Genomic DNA, 21,867 nt, shown 5'->3' on the forward strand with positions numbered 1-21,867 from the left:
TAAGATGTTAGCCTCTTGGCCATGACTCCAAAAAAGACCTTTCCCTCGACGTTTAGGAGTGCAATGCTCCTGAACTGACTGATGTTGCGGGACTCCTGTTCTTTCAGAAGAGTAACCTACAACTGCATTTTACATTGTTAATTTTGGTTTACATCAGTCAACAGCATTGTATCACCTTTATTATAAATAAGCATTCCACAAAGCCACGTACGAGTTAAAATCTTTATTGGCCAAAGCTGATCAGAATCTTTTATGCAGAGGACATATTTCTGCCAGCCTTGAGACACCTAAGCATTTCCTGCAGAAGTCTAGGAGGCAGCTTGGAAGAGCTTTTTCTGCTGCACAGAACCATGGTCATCAGAAGCATGCTCTGTCAAGTAGTGGACGGCCTGTGAGTAGTCTTTGCCCTTCTCATGGTGCTGGCTGAAGGTAGTCTGGGTGCCAGGAGGGTACAGGCCATACAGGAGTTTGAAGTCAAAGTCTGGATTGGGGGAAGCCGAGAAACCACCCACACCAAACTGGGGAACCACCACACTGGTGAATCCCTGCTGTCCTTGGCCCAGTTGGTCAGCTGGATAGCCAAATTCTTCCGTCTGCCGCTGGAAGTTGCCAAGTTCAGCTTCCCTCATAACACTGGCAGCTTCTCCTGCCTGGAAGCTCGGTTCAGGTGGTGGTAGAGGGGGTGATGGGAGAAAGTCACTGGCATCCATGGTCTGGGCATCATCTGCTGCGTCAGTCAAGCTTCGGGGAGGAACAGTCCACTCGGTTTCTGTGGAGAAACAAGTCAGGATACAGTACCCAACCACAAGACTAGTACCATGCATCTACAGACTTATTTGGAAGCCAAGACTGACCAGCTCCAGCCGTTCCTGAACCAACAGCTCCTGCTTGAAATGGTACAGAAGAACCAGAGACAACATAGCCAGGCTGAAGGGGCACAAGTGACCCAGTACCGACAGCTCCTGCCTGAAGGGGCACAAGTGACCCAGTACCGACAGCTCCTGCCTGAAGGGGCACAAATGACCCAGTACCAACAGCTCCTGCCTGAAGGGGCAAAGCAGACCCAGTACCGACAGCGCCTGCCTGAAGGGGCACAAGTGACCCAGTACCGACAGCGCCTGCCTGAAGGGGCACAAGTGACCCAGTACCGACAGCGCCTGCCTGAAGGGGCACAAGTGACCCAGTACCGACAGCGCCTGCCTGAAGGGGCACAAGTGACCCAGTACTGACAGTGCCTGCCTGAAGGGGCACAAGTGACCCAGTACCGACATAGTATCCCACAGCAGGTGCAGCCGAGTCCAGGCTGCTCCCTACTGGAGTTGTGTAGCCAACAAGCTGAGGGGGGTTAGGTTTTTGGACAAATACTGGTGCAGATACCAGTCTAGGGGCACTGTAGAGTACTGGTGCTGAGTGACCTGTGGGTGCTCCCTGGTAGGAGGCAAAGTTGCCACCAGCACCGCTGCCACCACCACTCTGTTGGTGAGATTTTGATCCTGGGGACAGAAAACAGAAGATTTAAGCTGAGTGTGATACAACTACACATGCCATGTCTTCAGCAAACCATAGCCTACCCTTCAAATGCATCCCACATGACTCCACAATCAACAACACACAGAGGGAAACCCTGAAAAACAAGAACACAACATCAGAAACTTCTAGAACCGGCTGGAAACAGTTGCTGCCAACCAAGACTGTAGCAAACCTCAGGAAGAAGCCTGCAGTCTTCATAATGAAAGTCAGAAGTAAAGGAGTCAGCACAGCTGAGAGTTTTTAAATGTTGCCAGGGACCAGTTCTGACCAACCACAGCTTAACGGGCTAACGACACACAGCTGCTGTGGTCGGACTCCAAGGAACCATTCTTACCTCAGCTGATGCTCCAACTGACTACGTTTACATGGACCACAATACTCCCAACATAACCAGATGGAGGAAAGAGTTGCATTAAGAAATGTATATGTAAATAGCAACATTAAACTAATCAAGTTAGTATTTTCATTAAGTGATAATCACATTAAGGTAGGTGGAGTATCACGACCATAAACTATATTTAGATGGACAACAGCAATCTGATTATTGCCTGTAACCGAATTAACGTAGTCCTCATGTTTGTTCTGGGTCTACCATGGCTTTTCAGGAGCTGTCAATAGTGATTCTGGGTCAGATGCCAGTGACCTTCTCCCTTCACCCTCTCTACCACCGACTGGACCAGGGGCCTCATGTACAAAGAGTGGGTGGATTTCAATGTGAATCCGTGCGTGTAATTCTTGCGTTTTTCAAAACTGTGCGTACGCCCAAATCAATGCACGTTTCTTTGAACATCACAATAAACGTGGATTTGAGCGCACATGCGGGAGCACAACATTCCGCTCAATCCTCCCTCAAATACATACAATTGAATATGATAATGAGGATAATTATCCATTAAAAACCGCTCATCCTGGTCCGGTCTCCGCTCCCTATTGGTAACAGAACTTTGATATGCCCGCACGAAAAGGGAAACAACAAGGGACACAGTTACAGCAATATATAACTCCGTTCACACGAGGCAGCCTCAACATGGCCGACAGACTAGCAGCGACCCCACAAGGCAAGACACCTGGCCCCGAGGCCGCTCTCTCCCTGCAGATGAACTTCAAACTTCCAGAGAAGCGGTGCTGACACAGATAAAGGCTGAAATCATGGCATCGTCTCAAGGAGTTAAAAATGACATTGAGTCTCTCCGCGCGCAGACAACCGCGGACATACAAGCTTTACGAGAAGAACTGACCGGTGAGTTGACACAGCTCCGCTCCTCACAGGCCGCTAACACACAGAAGGAGATTGAAACCACGCTCAACGACACCATGAACAGAGTAATCGCCAGAGGTGTGGACTCGAGCTAGACTCGAGTCATGAATTTGATGACTTTAGACTCGACTTGACAAAATGTTAAGACTTGCAACTCGACTTGAACTTGAGAAGACTTGCTACTTTCACCAAAACACAAAGATTAAAAAGTATGTTAATAACGAACACGCTCTGTGTGTGTGTGTGTGTGTGTGTGTGTGTGTGTGTGTGTGTGTGTGTGTGTGTGTGTGTGTGTGTGTGTGTGTGTGTGTGTGCGTGTGCGTGTGTATGCATTTGTGTGTGTGCGAGCTGGCAAAGCATCCAATCAAATTAGATCCACGTTGCGACAGCATCCAATCAAATTGCAGGACAACCAATGACGAAAAAATGGTAACCAAAGTGCCGGTTTGCAAAAATGATACAGAAGATAATTTCGTTTGGGTACAAAAACTATGAGGTGGTGAACAAAAAAAGAAATTGCGGTGTGCAAAACATGCAGGTCGAAGATCACAGACGGAGAGGCAACAACTTCCAACTTCGTTCGACATCTGAAGTTGCACAAAGAACGGTAAGTAGAGCTGGCGAGCTAATGCTCAGCTAACGTTACTTTATCTGCTAAGTAAAGTAACTTTTCTAGCTGTAGTTAATGATGCTGTACTGGTAACGTTACATTGCAAACACGGTAATCTGTTGCGTCCACTGCATTCACTCCCCGACTCCTACTTTGATAAACAGGTGTAGACAGCACACATTGATGTCTAGTTGAACTGCATCATCGATGACTAGTTTAATGAGGACTAGTTGAATAATGGCTAGTTAAATAAGTAATCGTTAAATTGGGACTAGTTGAGTAAGGACTAATTGAATAAAGACGAGTTGAATGAGGGCTAGTTGAGCAAGGACGAGTTAAATAAGTTAAATGAGGGCTATTTGACTAGGTTAACGACGAATAGACAAGGTGGCCGAGTGGTTAAGGCGATGGATTGCTAATCCATTGTGCTCTGCACGCATGGGTTCAAATCCCATTCAGTCGTGCTTGTTTCTCCTGTGCTTCGAGGTGTTCCTTCGAGTTACTATGTGGTGGTGGTATCCCAGCATGGTCGAATGCTGTCTTTGCTTCAAATAACCTAAGATGCTCAGTAGCATTACCTGTAAGCTACATTTTGTTTATATAGTAAAGCATCAATACAAGTGTGTGAGGAGTGAGATAGAAAAGAAAGGATGAAGAACAGGGAAAGTTGAAACACCGATATGTTGTCAAAGGTAAAACAAGTGCAGATATATTAGTATTAATGAACCATTAACAGGAGAACTAGCAGTTCTACGTAAATATGACTGTTACCTGGTTAGTTGTTGGACTACAGAGACCACTATATAAACAAGTGTAGACAGCACACATTGATGTCTAGTTGAACTGCATCATCGATGACTAGTTTAATGAGGACTAGTTGAATAATGGCTAGTTAAACAAGTAATCGTTGAATTGGGACTAGTTGAGTAAGGACTAATTGAATAAAGACGAGTTGAAAGAGGGCTAGTTGAGTATGGACTTGTTGAATGAGTTTTAGATCAGCAAGGACAAGTTAAATAAGGGTGAGATGAATGAGGGCTATTTGATAAGGAGTAGTTGAATGATGACGAGTTGAGAGGGCACTAATTGAATTAGCAGTGATTGATTAGGGACTAGGTTAACGAGCAATAGACGAGGTGGACGAGTGGTTAAGGTGATGGCTTGCTAATCCATTGTGCTCTGCACGCATGGGTTCAAATCCCTTCCTCGTCGTGCTTGCTTGTCCTGTGCTTTGAGGTGTTCCTTGGAGTTACTATGTGGTGATGGTATCCCAACATGGCCGGATGCTGTCTTTGCTTCAAATAACCTAAGATTCTCACTAGCGTTACATGTAAGCTACATTTTGTTTATATAGTAAAGCATCAATACAATACAAGCTAGGTGCTTTCCAGAGACCAATCGCATGACCCCCAAACAACTGTCAAATAAACACTGGCAAGGAACAACCCCCCTTTCAGAGAGAAGACCTACCTGCTGAAAAACAGGTGGCTAGAGCAAGAAGAGGAGTGAGATAGAAAAGAAAGGATGAAGAAGAGGGAAAGGTAAAGCAAGTTCAGATATATTAGTATTAATGAACCATTAACAGGAGAACTAACAGTTCTATGTTTATGACTGTTACCTGGTTAGTTGTTGGACTACAGAGACCACTATATAAACAGGTGTAGACAGCACACATTGATGTCTAGTTCAACTGCATCATCGATGACTAGTTTAATGAGGACTAGTTGAATAATGGCTAGTTAAATAAGTAATCGTTGAATTGGGACTAGTTGAGTAAGGACTAATTGAATAAAGACGAGTTGAAAGAGGGCTAGTTGAGTATGGACTTGTTGAATGAGTTTTAGATCAGCAAGGACGAGTTAAATAAGGGTGAGATGAATGAGGGCTATTTGATAAGGAGTAGTTGAATGATGACGGGTTGAGAGGGCACTAATTGAATTAGCAGTAATTGATTAGGGACTAGGTTAACGAGCACTAGATGAGGTGGCCGAGTGGTTAAGGCGATGGATTGCTAATCCATTGTGCTCTGCACGCATGGGTTCAAATCCCATCCTCATCGTGCTTGCTTCTTCTGTGCATTGAGGTGTTCCTTAGAGTTACTATGCGGCGGTGGTATCCCAACATGGCTGGATGCTGTCTTTTTTTTAAATAACTTAAGATACTCAGTAGCATTACCTGTAAGCCTCATTTTGTTTATATAGTAAAGCATCAATACAAGTGTGTGAGGAGTGAGATAGAAAAGAAAGGATGAAGAACAGGGAAAGTTGAAACACCGATATGTTGTCAAAGGTAAAACAAGTGCAGATATATTAGTATTAATGAACCATTAACAGGAGAACTAACAGTTCTACGTAAATATGACTGTTACCTGGTTAGTTGTTGGACTACAGAGACCACTATATAAACAGGTGTAGACAGCACACATTGATGTCTAGTTGAACTGCATCATCGATGACTAGTTTAATGAGGACTAGTTGAATAATGGCTAGTTAAATAAGTAATCGTTGAATTGGGACTAGTTGAGTAAGGACTAATTGAATAAAGACGAGTTGAAAGAGGGCTAGTTGAGTATGGACTTGTTGAATGAGTTTTAGATCAGCAAGGACAAGTTAAATAAGGGTGAGATGAATGAGGGCTATTTGATAAGGAGTAGTTGAATGATGACGAGTTGAGAGGGCACTAATTGAATTAGCAGTAATTGATTAGGGACTAGGTTAACAAGCACTAGACGAGGTGGCCGAGTGGTTAAGGCGATGGATTGCTAATCCATTGTGCTCTGCACGCATGGGTTCAAATCCCATCCTCATCGTGCTTGCTTGTCCTGTGCTTTGAGGTGTTCCTTGGAGTTACTATGCGGTGATGGTATCCCAACATGGCAGGATGCTGTCTTTGCTTCAAATAACCTAAGATTCTCACTAGCTTTACATGTAAGCTACATTTTGTTTATATAGTAAAGCATCAATACAATACAAGCTAGGTGCTTTCCAGAGACCAATCGCATGACCCCCAAACAACTGTCAAATAAACACTGGCAAGGAACAACTCCCCTTTCAGAGAGAAGACCTACCTGCTGAAAAACAGGTGGCTAGAGCAAGAAGAGGAGTGAGATAGAAAAGAAAGGATGAAGAAGAGGGAAAGGTAAAACAAGTTCCGATATATTAGTATTAATGAACCATTAACAGGAGAACTAACAGTTCTATGTAAATATGACTGTTACCTGGTTAGTTGTTGGACTACAGAGACAACTATATAAACAGGTGTAGACAGCACACATTGATGTCTAGTTCAACTGCATCATCGATGACTAGTTTAATGAGGACTAGTTGAATAATGGCTAGTTAAATAAGTAATCGTTGGGGGTCACGTGATGGCGAGCTAGAGGACGGACGTGGAAACGCGAGCTCCGCATTTATTGATTAAAAAACGATTCGTACGTGCTGATAATCTAAAATAGAAGCGTGAATCGCTCAACTAGTGCAACAGGGACGCACTTTTACCCTTATACATGTCTAAAAGGAAGGAGACGATAGGGAGAAAAACACGTGTTGCAGCTACGACAACAGCTAGCAAAGAGGCTGCCATGTCCGCCCTGGAGGAAGATGCTGAACGGCAATACAGCTCAGCCGAAATAATGACGGCTATCAACGAGGGAAACAAAGCGATAGCCAGCAAGATTGAGGACTTAAACTCAACACTAGTAAGCTTGCAACAGAAAACGACATTTATTGAGAAGAAACAAGAAGACCTGGAAGGAGGTCTCAACAGGCTTGACGGGGACGTGGATCACCTGTCCAGGCGCCTCGCTCAGACGGAGCAAACTGTGCAGGATTTGCGAGCAAAGGTGGATGATATGGAAAACCGCTCCAGGAGATGCAACCTCCGTTTGACAGGACTGCCAGAAGGATGTGAAGGAAGCTCCCCCACCAAATTTGTAGAGAAACTACTGCAAAACATCCTGGGAGCTGACAGCTTCCCAAACGGAGTGGAGCTGCAGCACGCACACAGGTCCGTCGCGCCGAGGCCGAAGCCGGGACAACCTCCGCGGGCGGTGATCATGCAGTTCCTCCGGTACCAGGATAAAGAGCGAGCCTTGACGGTGGCGAGACAGCTGGGCACGCTGCGACACGAAAACAACATCATCCGACTCTACCCGGATTACTCTTTTGAGCTTCAGCAGAAACGGCGGAGATTTGACGAAACGAAGAAAATCCTGCGGGAGAAAAGAGTGGAATACCGGCTGGTTTATCCTGCTCGCCTACTGCTGAAACATGCCGGTAAGGATTTAACCTATACAGACTCAAATGAAGCCCGTAAATTCGCAGAAAGCCTGTCTGCGGCGCAGTGAGTAGAAAAACATCTGGATGCTGTCGGTCTTCCGTTTTTTTTCAACACTTTTTTAATACACTACGTGGACTGAGTGATGCGCGGACTCTCCCGGCGGGATGAGGACTTTGATCTGGCGCCTGTATGGGTGCCATCCCTGTGTTTTTATGTTTTTCAGTAAAACGGCATAAGGGTATGTTTTATTTAATTTTCTATGTCCAGGGCATCGGTCCATGTATGCAGGCTACTTTAATTTGTCTTTTAATTTCCCTTGAATTATCATCATCTAATTAGATGCTCATGAGAACGCTGCAACCCTGGCTGAATTGAGGATCTTATTTGAGCTCATCAATATATTTTTCACTAGCCTATTAGATATTGTGAATCCCTGATTTAAGACTGTTTGGATTAACTCATTGGCCGGGCTTATGTTGCCACTGGGTGTGTTTTTTTTTTTTTTTTTTTTTTTTTTTCTCTTCCCCAAGAAATAAGGAATTTATTTTTTTATTTTCCAAGAAATAAGGACTTTATTTATTTATTTATTTATTTTATTCTTCAAGAAATAAGGACTTTATTTTTATTTTTTTATTTCTTCAAGAAATAAGGACTTTATTTTTTTTATTTTTGTTTTATTTTTCAAGAAATAAGGACTTTTGATTCTAGACGTCTCTGTTGCAACAGGTTCTTATTTGTCCCATACGTTACGTTTTGAATATATATTCAGTACATAATATGGAGTCAGCTGTTTCGTTACCACCCATCAATGCGCTTTATTTGTACTAAGGAGGAGTACAGACATGCGCTTGTGTTCTTTTGGGTAATTTTCAACTCCCACTGTTCAGGGAAGGGGGTTGAGGGGGGAGGGGAGGGGGTGTGGGGGGGGAAGAAAGTGCTTGCCTTTTATGTGTTCATTTGTTTGTTTCTATTTGTTACCTTTTTCTTTCCTTTTGTTATGAAAACTTCATTTTGGTGCAGTACAGCTAAACTTAAACCTACTGGGAACTTTACCTACCAACTCGGGATGCCTTTTCATCAAGACTTATGTCAGGAAATATTTGAGATTTAAAAACACTTGAAGTCACTCATAATGACTACATGGCGATCATTATCATGGTCGCCATGTGGACATAAACGGCATACATAACCCAGTAAAGAGAAAACAAATACTAACCTACTTAAAGAGAAACAGGACAGATGTGTGTTTTTTACAGGAGACTCATCTAAATATAAAAGAGCATGAAAAATTACCGTAGGTAAGATTTGGGGAGGCCAGATATTTTTCAGCTCCTTCACCTCTAGTTCTAGAGGTGTCTGTATTCTTATAAACAAACATTTTCCCTTTATTCCAGGAAAAGTAGAACATGACCCGGGTGGAAGATTTATAGTGGTGACGGGTAAGGTGCTTTCGGAGGTTATCACCCTGGTTAACGTTTACGCCCCAAACTGTGACGATTTGAACTTCTTCCAGTCTTTATTCTTAAAATTATCTAAAGTAGAAGGGGATATAATTATAGCGGGCGACTTTAATCTGACCCTAAACACTAAACTGGATCGCTCTTCTAATAAAAATCCGATGAAATGCAGATCAAGGAAAGTAATTAACTCCTATATGAAGGATCTGGGGCTATGTGACATATGGAGATACACGCATCCCAAAACAAAAGAGTACTCATTCTTTTCACCTGTACATAACTCCTTCACTCGAATAGACTATTTTATTATACCCATGGCAATGGTTCACAGGGTTAGTAGCTGCGAATATCTACCTCGTGTAATGTCAGACCACGCCCCCATATCTATAGTAATGCTTCCTAAAGACAACGTTGAGAAATTTTATAGATGGAGAGTTAACCCGTCGCTACTACATAATCCAGAATTTGACAGATTTATTACCTCCCATATTGAATTGTTCTTAGAGACTAACTCTGAAACTGCTCCATCACCCTCTAGCCTTTGGGAATCCTTGAAGGCCTACTTGAGAGGGCAAATAATTTCCTTCTCAAGTCACAGGAAAAAACAATACTGGAAAGAATTGGAACTTCTGGAAGCGGAAATAAAGAGCTTGGAAAAGGAACATTTTAAAACAAGATCAGAAGGCGTACACAGGGCACTTTTAAGAAAACGTAATCAATATAATGTATCAAACACTTACAAAACAGAGAAAGCACTACTTAGAACCAGACAGAGATATAACGAACTGGGGGATAAGGGAAACAAATTATTGGCCTGGCAGCTGAAAAAACAAATCTCCTCCTCCATGATTCAGAGAGTGAAAAAAACTGATAACACCACCACATGCAACCCGAAAGAAATAAATAACTGCTTTCAAAAGTTTTATGAGAATTTATACTCATCAGAGTGCGAGAACACGGCAGATAAATGTGAGAAATTCCTATCTTCCTTGAATTTACCAAAACTTTCAGTCTTAGATCGAGCTATTTTAGAACAACAACTGACCAGCAAAGAAATTTTAAAAGCTTTAATGTCTCTTCAGTCTGGAAAAGCCCCTGGATTAGATGGGTTCACGCCCGAATTTTATAAGAAATTCCAGAGCCACTTGTTGAACCCTTTAATGGATATGTACCGCCACTCGATTGACAGCAAGACATTACCCCCTACAACTCGGGAAGCCCTCATTACACTAATCTGCAAACCGGAGAAGGACCCTGAACTTATGGGCTCTTATCGCCCCATCTCTCTGCTTTCGGTGGAAAGTAAGATATTTGCCAAGGCAATAGCAACAAGGCTAGAAGAACATCTATCATTACTCATTCACAAAGATCAGACTGGCTTTATAAAAAACAGATCCTCGATGAACAATTTGAGGCGCCTTTTTTACATAATATCAGAGGCCGGAAGTTTAAAGGATACACCTGTAATTGCCTCGCTAGACGCCGAAAAGGCGTTTGATCGTGTGGAGTGGTGTTATATGTTTAAAGTTTTGGAACATTTAAATTTTGGTAATTATTTTACAAACTGTGTGAGGCTCTTATACGATGAACCTAGAGCCAGAGTTAGCACCAATGGAAGTATATCAAGTCCCTTTGATATTGGGCGTGGCACAAGACAGGGGTGCCCCCTGTCGCCCCTAATCTTTGCGCTCATCCTGGAACCATTGGCCCAACAAATAAGGGAAGATCCTAACATAAAGGGAATTACAATTGGAAACACCACACACAAAATTGCGCTATACGCTGATGACATACTTTTATTTTTAACCAATCCGGACACCTCACTTAAAGCCCTCTTGAACTTGATTGATGGCTTTAGTAGCTTTTCCGGCTACAAAATTAACTGGACTAAAAGCGAGCTTCTTACAATATCCAAACCAGGCGTTTTCACAAAGATTCTCTGTTCACCCTTTCAGGTTAAACCCAAGATTAAATATCTAGGAATCGTAACAGACGGCACTCTTAAAAACCTGTATAAATTCAACTACCTGCCTTTACTACAAAAGATTGAAAAAGACTTGGCTAGATGGACAACCCTTCCTTTGAGTCTTATAGGCAGGGTAAACGTCATCAAAATGAACATATTCCCTAGACTCCTGTATCTATTCCAATCAGTACCAATCGACCTTCCAAAATCCTTCTTTGACAAATACAATAAAATAACTGGCAAGTTCATTTGGAGTAACAAGGCCCCAAGGATCAAAAGGCCCACATTGTGTCTTCCAGCAAAGAGAGGAGGACTAGGGCTTCCAGATATACAATTATATTTCTGGGCTGCCCAACTACGGCCATTATTTTACTGGTTTGGAAGTGACGAGACTCCCTCCTGGACACAAATAGAAAGCTATATCTTAAATATAGAAGACTTATCACACATCCCATATTGTTTCAATATGAAAACTGTAAAAAAACATACAAACAACCCGATCATTTTTCACTCGCTTAAAATCTGGGATAAAATTAATCGTTACTTAGGACAAGTCCCCTCCTTATCTCCACTCACCCCTATAATGTCCAATCCTTCCTTAGAATTTGTGCAAAAGGACCTCGGTTTTAAGGTATGGGCCCAGAAGAATATAATTAAGATTGGCGACCTATATGAGGGAAACATACTAAAATCATTTCAGCAGCTGAAAGACTCCCACAAAATACCAGCCACACATTTCTACAGATATCTCCAACTACGTCATTTTATACGATCACAGCTGGGAGGGACCTTGGAAAAACCACAGCTTTCTCAATTGGAATCACTGCTAACCCAAGGAATTAATAGCAAACATATTTCAAAGACTTACAACCTTTTAATGACAAATAATAAAGCTAACACTAATCTGATCAAAGAGAAATGGGAGAAAGATCTTGGAACTCAAATAGATGACGATCACTGGTCCTCACTGCTAGCAAATGCACAAAAAAGATTCATTAACACAAGGTACAAAATCTGTAATTTTAAAACTATTCACAGAGTATATTACACTCCTGAAAAAATTAGCCGTTTCAAAGGCAACGCATCTCCACACTGCAACAGGTGTAAAACTGAGATTGGGAATCTCCTACATATGACCTGGACGTGTCCACGGCTAGAACAATGGTGGAGGGACATAGAACATACACTCAAGAAAGTCCTAAAAATGGAACTTAAATTGTCAGCCTCTATGGTCCTCCTCGGTGATTACTCAGGTCTCCGGTTCAACTCAGTACACACAGCTGATTTCTTTGGGTTGGCCATGACGGCAGCAAAAAAGTGTATTCTGTCGAAATGGATAGCTGAGGAACCCCCTAATCACTCTCACTGGGTGAATGAACTTAACTACTGTATGCCATTAGAAAAGATCACTTATAATGTAAGAGGTAACCCACAGAGATTCTTACAAAAATGGCAAGCCTGGATTAACTTCCTAGAAACATGATTGGGTAAAGATGTACTGTATCACCACCTTGTTTTTTTTACATTTTATTATTATTATTTATGTATTTATTATTATGTCCCTTTTCCTTTTTTTTTTTTTTTTTACTTATGAATATCCGGGTACAGGTACACGGGTGTTAGTGCGAGTGCCTGTGTAGCTGAGCTTATCTGTATGCATGCAGGTTTAGGCTATATGTATATGAACGCGTGTATGCCGGGACTTGTATGTACATGCATATATAATTATATGCTTCATTCTATCATTATCCTCATATATTGCTATATTTTGTTTTGTGTTTATTCTCTGTGCTGTCCTGTAATGTTAAAAGTTCAATAAAAAAAATATACCAAAAAAAAAAAAAGTAATCGTTGAATTGGGACTAGTTGAGTAAGGACTAATTGAATAAAGACGAGTTGAAAGAGGGCTAGTTGAGTATGGACTTGTTGAATGAGTTTTAGATCAGCAAGGACGAGTTAAATAAGGGTGAGATGAATGAGGGCTATTTGATAAGGAGTAGTTGAATGATGACGAGTTGAGAGGGCACTAATTGAATTAGCAGTAATTGATTAGGGACTAGGTTAACGAGCACTAGACGAGGTGGCCGAGTGGTTAAGGTGATGGCTTGCTAATCCATTGTGCTCTGCACGCATGGGTTCAAATCCCATCCTCGTCGGGCTTGCTTGTCCTGTGCTTTGAGGTGTTCCTTGGAGTTACTATGCGGTGATGGTATCCCAACATGGCCGGATGCTGTCTTTGCTTCAAATAACCTAAGATTCTCACTAGCGTTACATGTAAGCTACATTTTGTTTATATAGTAAAGCATCAATACAATACAAGCTAGGTGCTTTCCAGAGACCAATCGCATGACCCCCAAACAACTGTCAAATAAACACTGGCAAGGAACAACCCCCCTTTCAGAGAGAAGACCTACCTGCTGAAAAACAGGTGGCTAGAGCAAGAAGAGGAGTGAGATAGAAAAGAAAGGATGAAGAACAGGGAAAGGTAAAGCAAGTTCAGATATATTAGTATTAATGAACCATTAACAGGAGAACTAACAGTTCTATGTAAATATGACTGTTACCTGGTTAGTTGTTGGACTACAGAGACCACTATATAAACAGGTGTAGACAGCACACATTGATGTCTAGTTCAACTGCATCATCGATGACTAGTTTAATGAGGACTAGTTGAATAATGGCTAGTTAAATAAGTAATCGTTGAATTGGGACTAGTTGAGTAAGGACTAATTGAATAAAGACGAGTTGAAAGAGGGCTAGTTGAGTATGGACTTGTTGAATGAGTTTTAGATCAGCAAGGACGAGTTAAATAAGGGTGAGATGAATGAGGGCTATTTGATAAGGAGTAGTTGAATGATGACGGGTTGAGAGGGCACTAATTGAATTAGCAGTAATTGATTAGGGACTAGGTTAACGAGCACTAGATGAGGTGGCCGAGTGGTTAAGGCGATGGATTGCTAATCCATTGTGCTCTGCACGCATGGGTTCAAATCCCATCCTCATCGTGCTTGCTTCTTCTGTGCATTGAGGTGTTCCTTAGAGTTACTATGCGGCGGTGGTATCCCAACATGGCTGGATGCTGTCTTTTTTTGAAATAACTTAAGATACTCAGTAGCATTACCTGTAAGCCTCATTTTGTTTATATAGTAAAGCATCAATACAAGTGTGTGAGGAGTGAGATAGAAAAGAAAGGATGAAGAACAGGGAAAGTTGAAACACCGATATGTTGTCAAAGGTAAAACAAGTGCAGATATATTAGTATTAATGAACCATTAACACGAGAACTAACAGTTCTATGTAAATATGACTGTTACCTGGTTAGTTGTTGGACTACAGAGACCACTATATAAACAGGTGTAGACAGCACACATTGATGTCTAGTTGAACTGCATCATCGATGACTAGTTTAATGAGGACTAGTTGAATAATGGCTAGTTAAATAAGTAATCGTTGAATTGGGACTAGTTGAGTAAGGACTAATTGAATAAAGACGAGTTGAAAGAGGGCTAGTTGAGTATGGACTTGTTGAATGAGTTTTAGATCAGCAAGGACGAGTTAAATAAGGGTGAGATGAATGAGGGCTATTTGATAAGGAGTAGTTGAATGATGACGAGTTGAGAGGGCACTAATTGAATTAGCAGTAATTGATTAGGGACTAGGTTAACGAGCACTAGACGAGGTGGCCGAGTGGTTAAGGCGATGTATTGCTAATCCATTGTGCTCTGCACGCATGGGTTCAAATCCCATCCTCGTAGTGCTTGCTTGTCCTGTGCTTTGAGGTGTTCCTTGGAGTTACTATGCGGTGATGGTATCCCAACATGGCCGGATGCTGTCTTTGCTTCAAATAACCTAAGATTCTCACTAGCTTTACATGTAAGCTACATTTTGTTTATATAGTAAAGCATCAATACAATACAAGCTAGGTGCTTTCCAGAGACCAATCGCATGACCCCCAAACAACTGTCAAATAAACACTGGCAAGGAACAACCCCCCTTTCAGAGAGAAGACCTACCTGCTGAAAAACAGGTGGCTAGAGCAAGAAGAGGAGTGAGATAGAAAAGAAAGGATGAAGAAGAGGGAAAGGTAAAACAAGTTCAGATATATTAGTATTAATGAACCATTAACACGAGAACTAACAGTTCTATGTAAATATGACTGTTACCTGGTTAGTTGTTGGACTACAGAGACCACTATATAAACAGGTGTAGACAGCACACATTGATGTCTAGTTCAACTGCATCATCGATGACTAGTTTAATGAGGACTAGTTGAATAATGGCTAGTTAAATAAGTAATCGTTGAATTGGGACTAGTTGAGTAAGGACTAATTGAATAAAGACGAGTTGAAAGAGGGCTAGTTGAGTATGGACTTGTTGAATGAGTTTTAGATCAGCAAGGACGAGTTAAATAAGGGTGAGATGAATGAGGGCTATTTGATAAGGAGTAGTTGAATGATGACGAGTTGAGAGGGCACTAATTGAATTAGCAGTAATTGATTAGGGACTAGGTTAACGAGCACTAGACGAGGTGGCCGAGTGGTTAAGGTGATGGATTGCTAATCCATTGTGCTCTGCACGCATGGGTTCAAATCCCATCCTCGTAGTGCTTGCTTGTCCTGTGCTTTGAGGTGTTCCTTGGAGTTACTATGCGGTGATGGTATCCCAACATGGCCGGATGCTGTCTTTGCTTCAAATAACCTAAGATTCTCACTAGCTTTACATGTAAGCTACATTTTGTTTATATAGTAAAGCATCAATACAATACAAGCTAGGTGCTTTCCAGAGACCAATCGCATGACCCCCAAACAACTGTCAAATAAATACTGGCAAGGAACAACCCCCCTTTCAGAGAGAAGACCTACCTGCTGAAAAACAGGTGGCTAGAGCAAGAAGAGGAGTGAGATAGAAAAGAAAGGATGAAGAAGAGGGAAAGGTAAAACAAGTTCAGATATATTAGTATTAATGAACCATTAACACGAGAACTAACAGTTCTATGTAAATATGACTGTTACCTGGGGCCTGTACTACGAAGCGGGATTTGGGGTTAGCGAGGTAACTTCAGGTTTAACCCTGGGTTTTCAGGACTACGACGGTGGTTCACTTCTTACCGGGGCACATCGCCATGGTAACTTATGCTGAACCGCTAACCTGCTCCGGAGCAGGTTATGTTCGAGATACAGATCGCCGGGTGTAAAAGCACCGCCCACTGACCAATCAGCTCTCTTGGAAAATGACATGCCCTTTCGAAGAGAATCCAGTGGAGCTTGGTGCGCGGATCGTGAGAGGATCCCTCCGAAGAGAACGCGTATTCTGGGACCACCAAAACCCCTTTGCTTTCCCTGATGAGTACCTGTATGAACGATCCAGAAAAAAAGGAAAAAAAGAGGTGGAGGAGAAAATAAAAAATAAATCAATCAATGAATAAATAAAACAAATCATCACCCAAAATCCGATGTACAGTCAATCCAAAACTAATACCAATTAAATAAATAAATCAAGAAGAAATGAAAAAGAAGATGCATTTGTAAGGGGATAGCAAAAAAGGGATTTTCAATTTCGTCCCTCAAACATTCTGAGAAGTCACTTTAAAATACTAAATACCCCCCTCCTGAAAAAATAAAAAATTAAATAAAATAAATAAAAAAACCCAATTCTTTGGTACAGCATCAGCACAAGTTATCGGTCAACAACAATAGTTATAGAACCAATATATACAGACTGTCTCAGAAAATTAGAATATTGTGATTTTCTGTAATGCAAACACAAAAACAAAAAAAATGTCATACATTCTGGATTCATTACAAATCAACTGAAATATTGCAAGCCTTTTATTATTTTAATATTGCTGATCATGGTTTACAGTTTAAGATTAAGATTCCCAGAATATTCAAATATATGTTTATATCCCTATGAATTTACGCATTTATACAGTCAGCGATCTTTTGCCAGCTGTCTTTCCTGCATTTTGCAGCTGCAACTGTGTTGCTTTTTGCCTGTATTCTATGCCTATACTCATCATATTTCCGTAAAATTATTGTTTGCTCTTCGCTACTGAAATAAGCGGCTCTGACAGCGGACTTCTCCATGCTTGCGATTGGTCATGCGCTGAAAACACTGCCCCTTTTATGTGCACGCGCTCATATCCAGATTGGAGAAACCTGGGTTGATATACCGAGTTGATAACCGCCGTCGTGTGACCGCTTAGCGTGATTGCAATTGTCCCGCTTAGTGAATCTGGATAAGGAAAAGATATCCTGGATATGTTGAACTTGCTTCGTAGTACAGGCCCCTGGTTAGTTGTTGGACTACAGAGACCACTATATAAACAGGTGTAGACAGCACACATTGATGTCTAGTTCAACTGCATCATCGATGACTAGTTTAATGAGGACTAGTTGAATAATGGCTAGTTAAATAAGTAATCGTTGAATTGGGACTAGTTGAGTAAGGACTAATTGAATAAAGACGAGTTGAAAGAGGGCTAGTTGAGTATGGACTTGTTGAATGAGTTTTAGATCAGCAAGGACGAGTTAAATAAGGGTGAGATGAATGAGGGCTATTTTATAAGGAGTAGTTGATTGATGACGAGTTGAGAGGGCACTAATTGAATTAGCAGTAATTGATTAGGGACTAGGTTAACGAGCACTAGATGAGGTGGCCGAGTGGTTAAGGCGATGGATTGCTAATCCATTGTGCTCTGCACGCATGGGTTCAAATCCCATCCTCGTAGTGCTTGCTTGTCCTGTGCTTTGAGGTGTTCCTTGGAGTTACTATGCGGTGATGGTATCCCAACATGGCAGGATGCTGTCTTTGCTTCAAATAACCTAAGATTCTCACTAGCTTTACATGTAAGCTACATTTTGTTTATATAGTAAAGCATCAATACAATACAAGCTAGGTGCTTTCCAGAGACCAATCGCATGACCCCCAAACAACTGTCAAATAAACACTGGCAAGGAACAACCCCCCTTTCAGAGAGAAGACCTACCTGCTGAAAAACAGGTGGCTAGAGCAAGAAGAGGAGTGAGATAGAAAAGAAAGGATGAAGAAGAGGGAAAGGTAAAACAAGTTCAGATATATTAGTATTAATGAACCATTAACAGGAGAACTAACAGTTCTATGTAAATATGACTGTTACCTGGTTAGTTGTTGGACTACAGAGACCACTATATAAACAGGTGTAGACAGCACACATTGATGTCTAGTTCAACTGCATCATCGATGACTAGTTTAATGAGGACTAGTTGAATAATGGCTAGTTAAATAAGTAATCGTTGAATTGGGACTAGTTGAGTAAGGACTAATTGAATAAAGACGAGTTGAAAGAGGGCTAGTTGAGTATGGACTTGTTGAATGAGTTTTAGATCAGCAAGGACGAGTTAAATAAGGGTGAGATGAATGAGGGCTATTTGATAAGGAGTAGTTGAATGATGACGAGTTGAGAGGGCACTAATTGAATTAGCAGTAATTGATTAGGGACTAGGTTAACGAGCACTAGACGAGGTGGCCGAGTGGTTAAGGTGATGGATTGCTAATCCATTGTGCTCTGCACGCATGGGTTCAAATCCCATCCTCGTCGTGCTTGCTTGTCCTGTGCTTTGAGGTGTTCCTTGGAGTTACTATGTGGTGATGGTATCCCAACATGGCCGGATGCTGTCTTTGCTTCAAATAACCTAAGATTCTCACTAGCTTTACATGTAAGCTACATTTTGTTTATATAGTAAAGCATCAATACAATACAAGCTAGGTGTTTTCCAGAGACCAATCGCATGACCCCCAAACAACTGTCAAATAAACACTGGCAAGGAACAACCCCCCTTTCAGAGAGAAGACCTACCTGCTGAAAAACAGGTGGCTAGAGCAAGAAGAGGAGTGAGATAGAAAAGAAAGGATGAAGAAGAGGGAAAGGTAAAACAAGTTCAGATATATTAGTATTAATGAACCATTAACAGGAGAACTAACAGTTCTATGTAAATATGACTGTTACCTGGTTAGTTGTTGGACTACAGAGACCACTATATAAACAGGTGTAGACAGCACACATTGATGTCTAGTTCAACTGCATCATCGATGACTAGTTTAATGAGGACTAGTTGAATAATGGCTAGTTAAATAAGTAATCGTTGAATTGGGACTAGTTGAGTAAGGACTAATTGAATAAAGACGAGTTGAAAGAGGGCTAGTTGAGTATGGACTTGTTGAATGAGTTTTAGATCAGCAAGGACGAGTTAAATAAGGGTGAGATGAATGAGGGCTATTTGATAAGGAGTAGTTGAATGATGACGAGTTGAGAGGGCACTAATTGAATTAACAGTAATTTATTAGGGACTAGATTAACGAGCACTAGACGCGGTGGCCGAGTGGTTAAGGCGATGGATTGCTAATCCATTGTGCTCTGCACACATGGGTTCAAATCCCATCTTCGTCAGGCTTGCTTCTCCTGTGCTTTGAGGTGTTCCTTGGAGTTACTATGCGGTGGTGGTATCCCAACATGGCTGGATGCTGTCTTTGCTTCAAATAACTTAAAGGGGACATATGGCATTTAATGTATATCTTAAACAGGCCTTGAATGTCTTAAAAACAATCTTGTTTTTCCTACATAAATCAGAAATTCAGTCGTGTCTATAGTTTTACCGCTTCTAACCCCTTTTTCTGTGCTCCATTCTAAGGGAAGGGGGGGGTATGATAATGAGGCTCTGCGCTGATTTGCTGCTTGAATGACGTGTAGCAGGGGAGGGAACAAAGCGTCGCTCCGGGGAGAAGTGCAGCTGCTGCGTAGCAAAGCGTGTCCACGGTTCTGCGTTAAATCAACGCGTACCTACGCCGTAGGCTCTGCGTTGGTGTAACGCGGAACCATAAACCTCGTCTTCACACTAATTCACACAGGAAGATTGAATTTAATTCTAAACAGTTACACCACAGTTATTTACTCCAATTCCTCATCATTTCACTTCTTATGTTACAAGACAAATGAATCATGTAACTGTAAAGAAATCACAACACTAAATTTTCACAAATGGCAACTTTATTGTTAAAATATATAAATAAAATGTATGCACTATTGCTGGCTCAAGGAAGGACAGCACGTCTTCTGAATGTGAACAGCTCCAGGTGCTTGAAAGATCTGAAACCACAGAAGAAAAATGTATTACGGTACTAATAGATCCCCCCGAGCCGGCCTGCCGGAGCCGGTTCCCCCGGAGCCGGCGGGTTCGGATCTCCGGGTTCGGAGCTCCGGGTTCGGAGTTCCGAACCCGGGGCTCCTCGACGGTCCGGTCCGTATACGGCGCCGGGGCTCCGAAGCTAAGCTAAATACTTAGCCCATGCAAAGATCATACAAATATAAATTACATTAAAAAAAAAGGAACTTACCGCTGACTCGTGTGCAGTTGCCGAGTCCGTGCTGTGGGATCTGATCCTTTTATGAGGGTAAATGTCGATGCAAAACCTCATTTCTACTCTCCCTCGCTGTTCAAACAGCCACCGCTGCTGAACAATGGCGGAAGCTCGAGCGGGCAGACAGAGCTGGTTGTGGGCGTGGTTTCAGCAGCGGAGGAGACCGAGGGCGTGCATTTTGGTGACGTAAAGAAAATGCACAAATCCAAACGGCTCACAGAAACCACATGACACTGGGGGACTCTGTAAGGTGGGGGGGTAGTAGTCCAGTACTCCAGTACTCCAGTACTATAGTAGTCCAATACTACAGTAGTCCAGTACTACAGTACTACAGTACTACAGTAGTCCAGTACTCCAGTACTACAGTACTATAGTAGTCCAATACTACAGTAGTCCAGTACTACAGTACTACAGTAGTCCAGTACTACAGTACTACAGTAGTCCAGTAGTCCAGTACTACAGTACTACAGTAGTCCAGTACTACAGTACTACAGTAGTCCAGTACTATAGTAGTCCAGTACTCCAGTACTCCAGTACTACAGTACTACAGTAGTCCAGTACTACAGTACTATAGTAGTCCAGTACTCCAGTACTACAGTAGTCCAATACTACAGTAGTCCAGTACTACAGTACTACAGTAGTCCAGTACTCCAGTACTACAGTACTATAGTAGTCCAGTACTATAGTAGTCCAGTACTATAGTAGTCCAGTACTACAGTAGTCCAGTACTCCAGTACTACAGTAGTCCAATACTACAGTACTACAGTACTACAGTACTACAGTAGTCCAGTACTATAGTAGTCCAGTACTACAGTAGTCCAGTACTACAGTACTACAGTAGTCCAGTACTCCAGTACCCCAGTACTACAGTATGTAGCCAATCATGTTAGCTAAATTGATATTAATTAAGAATAGAAAATATATAATGGACTAGGTCAACACAGGAGTAACAGGTTCAATGAGGAGTCCAATTCATATGAAAACCACAGACACAACTTAAGTTTGAAAATAATCATTTGTATTGCAATGCTTCACACAATAAGTAAACAAAATTAACGTAAACACACAAGTCTCAAGTTTTTGGAATTTTCTCTTCCTTAAAGAGTTCTTTCTTTAAAGTCATTTGTCCATTGAATCAAGGAACAAGAGTCAAGTAATCAGCTCGCCATCAAGGATTGAAGAGGGATTCTTTGTCCAAACCCATTCAAAGGTTTCAACTAAAAAAAACCTGACGGCTGATAGCTGAATATAAGCATTTTAAAGTGCCTTTAAAGTACCATTAAGGTTGCCGTCTGTCCGCGTTGCAGCAGCCCAGCGTTGATCACAGAGTGGATGGAGGAAGAGGAAGTGACCCCAGGCTGACCTGGATATA

At 41.8% G+C, this 21,867-nt stretch overlaps 11 non-coding genes across 11 annotated transcripts; all 11 read left to right on the top strand.

The window, feature by feature from the left end:
• Nucleotides 1-3,779: 3,779 nt before the first annotated feature.
• trnas-gcu (transfer RNA serine (anticodon GCU)) lies at nucleotides 3,780-3,869 on the top strand. The gene has a single exon. It is a non-coding gene; the product is annotated as a tRNA-Ser (tRNA).
• Nucleotides 3,870-4,528: 659 nt separating this feature from the next.
• On the top strand, nucleotides 4,529-4,610 carry trnas-gcu (transfer RNA serine (anticodon GCU)). The gene has a single exon. It is a non-coding gene; the product is annotated as a tRNA-Ser (tRNA).
• A 765-nt stretch (nucleotides 4,611-5,375) lies between these two features.
• trnas-gcu (transfer RNA serine (anticodon GCU)) lies at nucleotides 5,376-5,457 on the top strand. The gene has a single exon. It is a non-coding gene; the product is annotated as a tRNA-Ser (tRNA).
• Nucleotides 5,458-6,125: 668 nt separating this feature from the next.
• trnas-gcu (transfer RNA serine (anticodon GCU)) lies at nucleotides 6,126-6,207 on the top strand. The gene has a single exon. It is a non-coding gene; the product is annotated as a tRNA-Ser (tRNA).
• Nucleotides 6,208-13,173: 6,966 nt separating this feature from the next.
• On the top strand, nucleotides 13,174-13,255 carry trnas-gcu (transfer RNA serine (anticodon GCU)). The gene has a single exon. It is a non-coding gene; the product is annotated as a tRNA-Ser (tRNA).
• A 767-nt stretch (nucleotides 13,256-14,022) lies between these two features.
• Nucleotides 14,023-14,104, top strand: trnas-gcu (transfer RNA serine (anticodon GCU)). Its single transcript has one exon. It is a non-coding gene; the product is annotated as a tRNA-Ser (tRNA).
• A 668-nt stretch (nucleotides 14,105-14,772) lies between these two features.
• On the top strand, nucleotides 14,773-14,854 carry trnas-gcu (transfer RNA serine (anticodon GCU)). Its single transcript has one exon. It is a non-coding gene; the product is annotated as a tRNA-Ser (tRNA).
• A 767-nt stretch (nucleotides 14,855-15,621) lies between these two features.
• trnas-gcu (transfer RNA serine (anticodon GCU)) lies at nucleotides 15,622-15,703 on the top strand. The gene has a single exon. It is a non-coding gene; the product is annotated as a tRNA-Ser (tRNA).
• A 2,044-nt stretch (nucleotides 15,704-17,747) lies between these two features.
• trnas-gcu (transfer RNA serine (anticodon GCU)) lies at nucleotides 17,748-17,829 on the top strand. The gene has a single exon. It is a non-coding gene; the product is annotated as a tRNA-Ser (tRNA).
• Nucleotides 17,830-18,596: 767 nt separating this feature from the next.
• Nucleotides 18,597-18,678, top strand: trnas-gcu (transfer RNA serine (anticodon GCU)). The gene has a single exon. It is a non-coding gene; the product is annotated as a tRNA-Ser (tRNA).
• Nucleotides 18,679-19,445: 767 nt separating this feature from the next.
• Nucleotides 19,446-19,527, top strand: trnas-gcu (transfer RNA serine (anticodon GCU)). The gene has a single exon. It is a non-coding gene; the product is annotated as a tRNA-Ser (tRNA).
• The last annotated feature ends 2,340 nt before the right edge of the window (nucleotides 19,528-21,867 follow it).

Source organism: Cololabis saira, unplaced genomic scaffold (genome assembly GCF_033807715.1).
Source record: "Cololabis saira isolate AMF1-May2022 unplaced genomic scaffold, fColSai1.1 scf242, whole genome shotgun sequence".
In the NCBI taxonomy this organism is placed as follows: Eukaryota; Metazoa; Chordata; class Actinopteri; order Beloniformes; family Belonidae; genus Cololabis; species Cololabis saira.